At 39.5% G+C, this 6,666-nt stretch overlaps 1 pseudogene; it reads left to right on the forward strand.

The window, feature by feature from the left end:
* The first annotated feature begins 3,925 nt into the window (after positions 1 to 3,925).
* LOC100677561 (threonine--tRNA ligase 1, cytoplasmic-like) lies at positions 3,926 to 6,057 on the forward strand (annotated as a pseudogene).
* Positions 6,058 to 6,666: the final 609 nt, after the last annotated feature.

Genomic DNA, 6,666 nt, shown 5'->3' on the forward strand with positions numbered 1-6,666 from the left:
ATTCAGAAGAGGATGTGGAACCAGGGATATCATCTCTGATGTCAGATGGGTCTGGCCGAAAGCAGAGTATACCACAAAGATGTTTACCTTGTTTTATTGACTGTGCAAAGGCATTTGATTGTGTGGATCATAACAAATTATGGATAATATTGTGAAGAATGAGAATTCTAGAACTTTTCCTGATGAAGATCAAAAACCACAGCCTTCAGTATGGATTACACCTCAACATAAAGAAAACAAAAATCCTCACAACTGGACCAATAAGCAACATCATGATAAATGGAGAAAAGATTGAAGTTGTCAAGGATTTCATTTTACTTGGATCCACAATCAACACACATGGAATCAGCAGTCAAAACTCAAATGACGTATTGTGTTGGGCAAATCTGCTGCAAAGCAGCTCTTTAAAGTGTTGAAAAGCAAAGATGTCACCTTGAAGACTAAGGTGTGCCTGACCCTGGCCATGGTGTTTTCAATTGCCTCCAATGCATGTGAAAGCTGGACTATGAACAAAGAAGATGGAAGGAGAATTGAGGCCTTTGAATTGTGGTGTTGGAGAAGAATATTGAATATAACATGGACTGCCAAAAGAATGAACAAATCTGCCTTGGAAGAAGTACAACCAGAATGCTCCTTAGAAGCAAGGATGGCGAAACTATGTCTCACATACTTTGGGCAGGTTGTCAGGTGGGATCAGTCACTGGAGAAGGACATCATGCTCGGTAAAATAGTGGGTCAGGGAAAAAGAGGAAGACCCTCAATAAGATGGATTGACACAGTGGCTGCAATAATAGGCTTAAACATAGCAACGATTGGGAGAATGGAGCAAGACCGGGCAGTGTATAGTTCTGTTGCACATAGGGTCACTATTAGTCAAAACCGAGTCCATGGTGCCTAACAACTACAACTCCTTAAACTCGACTGTGTTTCTTTTGTTCAGTGTTGTCCTGCACACACAATGTTCCTACTGTCCCAGTAATTAGTGATCCTAGGGTAGATACTACCAAGGGATCCACTGGAAGATCTTGTTTGTGGCGTTGGGGAGTTATGGCTAGTGTGTTTTCTTGGTGCAAGTGCTTGGAGAGCTCTTCTGCTGAGTAAAAATCTGTTCAAATTCTGAGTTAAACCCAAGTTCAGGAAATATTGTCCGGGGTAAGACTATGGGATGATTGTGGTAGAGGAAGTCATTTAATTTCCTTACAGGCTCACCAGGCTCCCTATGATGCCTGTATTCCTTATGTACCTAAAAAGGTAAGTTTGTGCGGCTTAGTGCAATTTTATTGTTGTTGTTGCTGTTAGGTGCCATCAAGTAGGTTCCCACTCATAAAAAAAAAAAAAACCCAGTGCCATCAACTCATAGCGACCCTATATATCGCAGAACGAAACACTGCCTGGTGCTGCTCCATCCTCACATTCGTTGTCATGCTTGAGCCCATTGTAGCAGCCACTGTATCAATCCATCTTGTTGAGGCTCTAACTGTTTTTCACTGACCCTCTACTTTACCAAGCATGATGTCTGTCTTAGTCATCTAGTGCTGCCATAACAGAAATACCACAAGTGGATGGCTTTAAAAAAGAAAAAATTATTTCCTCACCATAAAGTAGGCTAAAAGTCCAAATTCAAGGCATCAGCTCCAGGGTAAGGCTTCCTCTCTCTGTCTTCTCTGGAAGAAGGTCCTCGTCCTCAATCTTCCCATGGTCAAGGGAGCTTCTCAGGCACAGGAACCCCGGTCCAAAGGACGTGCTCTGCTCCTAGTGCTGCTTTCTTGGTGGTATGAGGTCCCCCACTCTCTGCTTGCTTCCTTTGAGAGATAAAGGGTGATACAGGCCACAGCCCAGGGAAACTCACTTTATATTGGATCAGGGGTGTGACCTGGTTAAGGGTGGTGTTACTATCCCAACCTAATCGTCTCTAACATAAAATTGCAATCACAATATGGAGGACAACCACGCAATGCTGGAAATCATGGCCTATTTACTTTAAATAAACCACAAAATCACACCCAACATCTGCTAACCATACATAAGACAAACCCTATAGCTAGAAAATACCCCAAAACCACTGCTACTCTTTGGAGCTCTCTGATCCATAGACTCCTCACCTTGTTGCTGTGCCACATCGCCTGGACAGAGAAACCCACTCTCTGATTTCTCCTTCTCTGGGAGGTTCTTTGCCCTATTCCTCTTCTGGATGGTGATCTTGCACTGCTGTCTCCAGAAATTCGCTTCCTGGGGGACACCTTTCCTCTCATACAACAATATCCAAGCACTGCCCAATAAAGCTTGTTGTGTGCTCCTGCCAGTATCTTCCTTGATGGACCCTGAAATTCTTGAATTTATATAAGGTCATTATGAGTCGGAATCGACTCAGCGGCACTGGGTTTGGGTATTCCCAAATACTTCTCATAATATCAAGAATTTTATACTTCCTATAATATCAAGAGCTTCTCTTGCATTTACCATGCCTGCCTACAATCCCTTAATCTCCTCTTCTGATTTGCTACTTAGCTTTGGCAAAATGTAGCTTGTTAAAATTGTACATTAAATAAGATCCAGGGCTATAAGAAAGTGGAGGATTTATTATAGCCATTTCAGATCCACAGAGTCCTGAGAGGTTGTATTTTAAATGCTGGAGGTAATTGCAAAAGTGAGACAGTTCTCTAATATTTATTGAAAACACATAGTCACATGGTCATTCCTAATCCCCAAATTAATATTCACTATGCTGTATCACATGAATCAGAATAGACTTTACTATAACTAATGGCAACAACAACATATTGTATCACACTTCAGGAATGTGTGAGTTACTTGACTTCTAAGGGTATGTTGTATAATGCTCAATATTTGCTGTGGAGATTTACTTGAAGATCTTATTAATAGAAATGAGACTTATAGAATGGTTTAAGAACTTTTTACTATATGTTAAGTAAATAATAATGATGATCGCATGTAGATATTGAAAAAACCCTGAAGGAGGAATTTGAATGACCTAAGAGGAAAACATTGCTCCATTGTACAGAATTTACGTTTCTAAATTTTCTTTAGTATATATAGACAAATTTCTACCTAGTTAAAATTATTAAATGTCTAAAAGAAATCCTGATGGTGAAGAGCAGTCTGAGGTACTTGAACATGACCGATTAGCACATTTTCCCGTCTCTTTCTTTCAGTTATGACACTTATATCCCTCATCCTCTTATTTGTTAACAGCTATTTTGTCTACTAAGATAATTATTACGAATTTTTGCTCACTTGCTAATTAGTATTCATGTAACTCTTCACCTTTCCTCCCCAGGTTATGAAATTAATTCTATATCGATCCTTATAAAAGTAATGATAAGACCCCACGAACTACACAATAAACTAGGAGGTAGAACAGAAACTCAAACACATTATGAGGCCAATTAACTGTGATATCCCATGAAACCATGACCCTAAACATCCAAACCAAAGAACAAAATCCTGTAATTTGTTTCGTTGTATATGAGCAGCCTCAGCAGCTACTCTTTTTTTTTTTTTGAGTTGTAAATATTTTTGTCACACAACTTTTGCCAATTTTTACAGGTATACAACTTATGGACTGCACATACGATAGTTGGCTGTGCAATCCTACCGTTAATCAATGCAGTTATTGCTCCATAGCAATAATCCCACTTTCCCACTCCCTCCCACCCTTGGTAACCACTAAAAAACTTTGGTCTCTGTATATGTTTTTTTCTTGTCTATATAACTGATGCCGTAAAATATTTGTCTTTTTGTGATTGACTTATGTCACTCAGCATGTCTTCAAGCTCCATCTATATTGTAGCATGTATCAAGACTAAAAAAAAATTTTTTTTTTTTTTATCGAGACTATATTTCTTGAGTATTCCATGTCCACCCCTTTTGGGTTCCATGTTCCATTTGTGCCTCCCTGATATCTGAGGAGAAATCCAGAAATCCTGCCGGAAAGATGGGAGGTGAAGAGAAGCCGGTAGGTGCTGAGGAGAAGAACTGAAAAGAAGAAGGGAAGAAGAAGAATAACGAAGGATCTGGGGATGTAGGTAGAGCAGAGTTGAATCCTTAGCCTGAATATATTAACACACTTCTTGAGATGCGTAATAAACTAAAAGCAGAGCGTGATTCCATTCTGGCAGAAAAAGACAGCAAGCCAACTAAAGTCACTCTACCTGATGGCAAACAGGTTGATACGGAATCTTGGAAAACTGACAACACTTACTACTAAAATGAATAAAGTTGTTTGGGACCTAGACCACCCTCTGGAAGAAGAATATACCTTGGGGCTTTTCAAGTTTGAGGATGAAGAAGCTCAAGCAATATATTAGCACTCAAGTGCTCACATAATGGGTGAAGCTATAGAAAGAGTCTGTGGTGGATGTTCTTGTTATGGTCCACCCATAGAGGGATTCTATTCTGACATAAGCCAAGCCAAAGCCAGTGCCGTCGATACACCTTGAAAAAGGAGGTGTGTCCAGCAATGATTTTTCTTCTTTGGAAGCTTTATGTAAGAAAATCATTAAAGAAAAACAAACTTTTGAAAGATTGGAAGTTAAGAAAGAAACTTCACTGGAAATGTTTAAGTATAACAAATTCAAATGCTGGACGCTGAATGAAAAAGTGAATACTCTAATTACCACAGTCTATAGGTGTGGCCTTTTGATAGATCCCTGCCGGGTCTTCATGTCAGACGCACTGGTAAAATTAAAACTTTAAAAATGCACAAAATTCCTCCACATATTGGGAAACAAAGCAGATATGGAAACGTTCCAGAGAATTTATGGCACTTCATTCCCAGATCCTAAAATGTTGAAAGAGTGGGAGAAGTTCTAAAGGGAAGCTAAAAACCGAGATCATAGGAAAATTGGGAGGGACCAAGAGCTATATTTCTTCCATGAACTCAGCCCTGGAAGTTGCTTTTTCCTGCCAAAGGGAGCCTACATTTATAATATACTTACCGAGTTTATGAGGAGTGAATATAGGAAATGAGGATTAAAGGAGGTGGTCACCCCAAACATCTACAACAGCCAACTCAGGATGACCTCGGAAACTGGCAGCACTACAGTGAGAAAATGTTTTCCTTTGAGGTGGAGAAGAAGCTATATGCTCTGAAACCCATGAACTGTCCAGAACACTGCATTATGTTTGATCATCAGCCAAGATGCTGGAGAGAGTTGCCTCTGTGAGTAGCTGATTTGGGGGTACATCATAGGAATGAGATTTCAGGAGCACTCACAGCACTCATCCCTGTGCAAAGATTTCAGCAGGGTGATGCTCACATATTCTGTGCCATGGAGCAGACTGAGGATGAAATAAAAGATTGTATGGATTTTCTATGTACAGTGTGTAGTGTATTTGGATTTTCTTTTAAACTGAACCTTTCTACTTGCCCAGAAAAATTCCTTGGAGATATCGAAGTACAGAATTAAGCTGAGAAACAACTGCGAAATAACCTGAATTAATTTGGTGAAAAGTGGACGTTAAACCCTGGAGATGGAGCTTTCTATGGTTCAAAGATCGACATACAAATTAAAGGTGCAATTGGTCTATACCACCAGTGTGCAACAATCCAGCTGGATTTTCAGATGCCCATCAGATTTAACCTGACTTTTGTAAGCCATGATGGTGGTGATAAGAAAAGACCACTGATTGTTCATGGAGCCATCTTGGAATCAGTGGAAAGAATGATTGCTATTCTCACTGAAAACGATGGAGGCAAACGGCCCTTCTGGCTGTCTCCTCACCATGCAATAGTAGTTCCTGTGGGACCTACGTGTGATGGCTAGGTCCAAAAGATACGGCAAAAACTCCATCATACTAAATTCACTGTGGATGTTGATCTGGATCCAGGCTGTACCTTGACTAAGATCAGAAATGCCCAGTTGGCACAATATAACTTCATTCTAGTTGTTGGTGAGAAAACAGAAAGCCAGTGGCATTGTGAACATCCGCACAAGAGATAATAAGGTCCATGGAGAGCATACTGTTTCTGATACCAATGAGCGGTTGCAGCAGCCCTAGCAGTCCCACAGCAAACAGGCAGAGGAAGAATTCTAATGAAGAACTTCTCCAGGTGGGTCGGTGGATAATGGTGACCAGTGTTTCCCTAACATTCAGTTTGTATTCAAGAGAACATCCATTCATACTGAACTGGGAACACTTTGACCACGTCTGTGTAGGTAACTGTAGGATAAATCTTTTTTGACACACAGAAATTTTGGACAATGTATTTGAAAGAGCTAATTTTTTTTTAATCAAAAGAGACTCATTAAAATGATTTCATTCGTTAAGTGTCTGAGCATTGGAAATAAAATATGAGGAATGCTTTGATGTGATGTGGGAGAACTTTTTGTAAATTTAATGCAGTAGAAAATAAAATTTTCCAATTTACAGTAACAGAGATTAGAATTGGATTATGACAAAAAAATAAAAACTTTTATTAAAAAAAAAAGACTTCATTTCTCCTGTGGGCCGAGTAGTATTCCACTGTTTATGTATGTACCATATTTTGTTTATCCATTCATCTGTTGAAGGGCCTTTAGGTTGAAGTCTTCTTAAAACCAAGCAATAGTTTAACTTAACTAGTAAAAAATGTCTGCGTCGAACATTATATACTTTTGAGAACTATCCATAGGGGATCAAATTGACAACAGCAACTTGAAGAAT

This window comes from Loxodonta africana, chromosome X (assembly GCF_030014295.1).
Source record: "Loxodonta africana isolate mLoxAfr1 chromosome X, mLoxAfr1.hap2, whole genome shotgun sequence".
Lineage (NCBI taxonomy): Eukaryota > Metazoa > Chordata > Mammalia > Proboscidea > Elephantidae > Loxodonta > Loxodonta africana.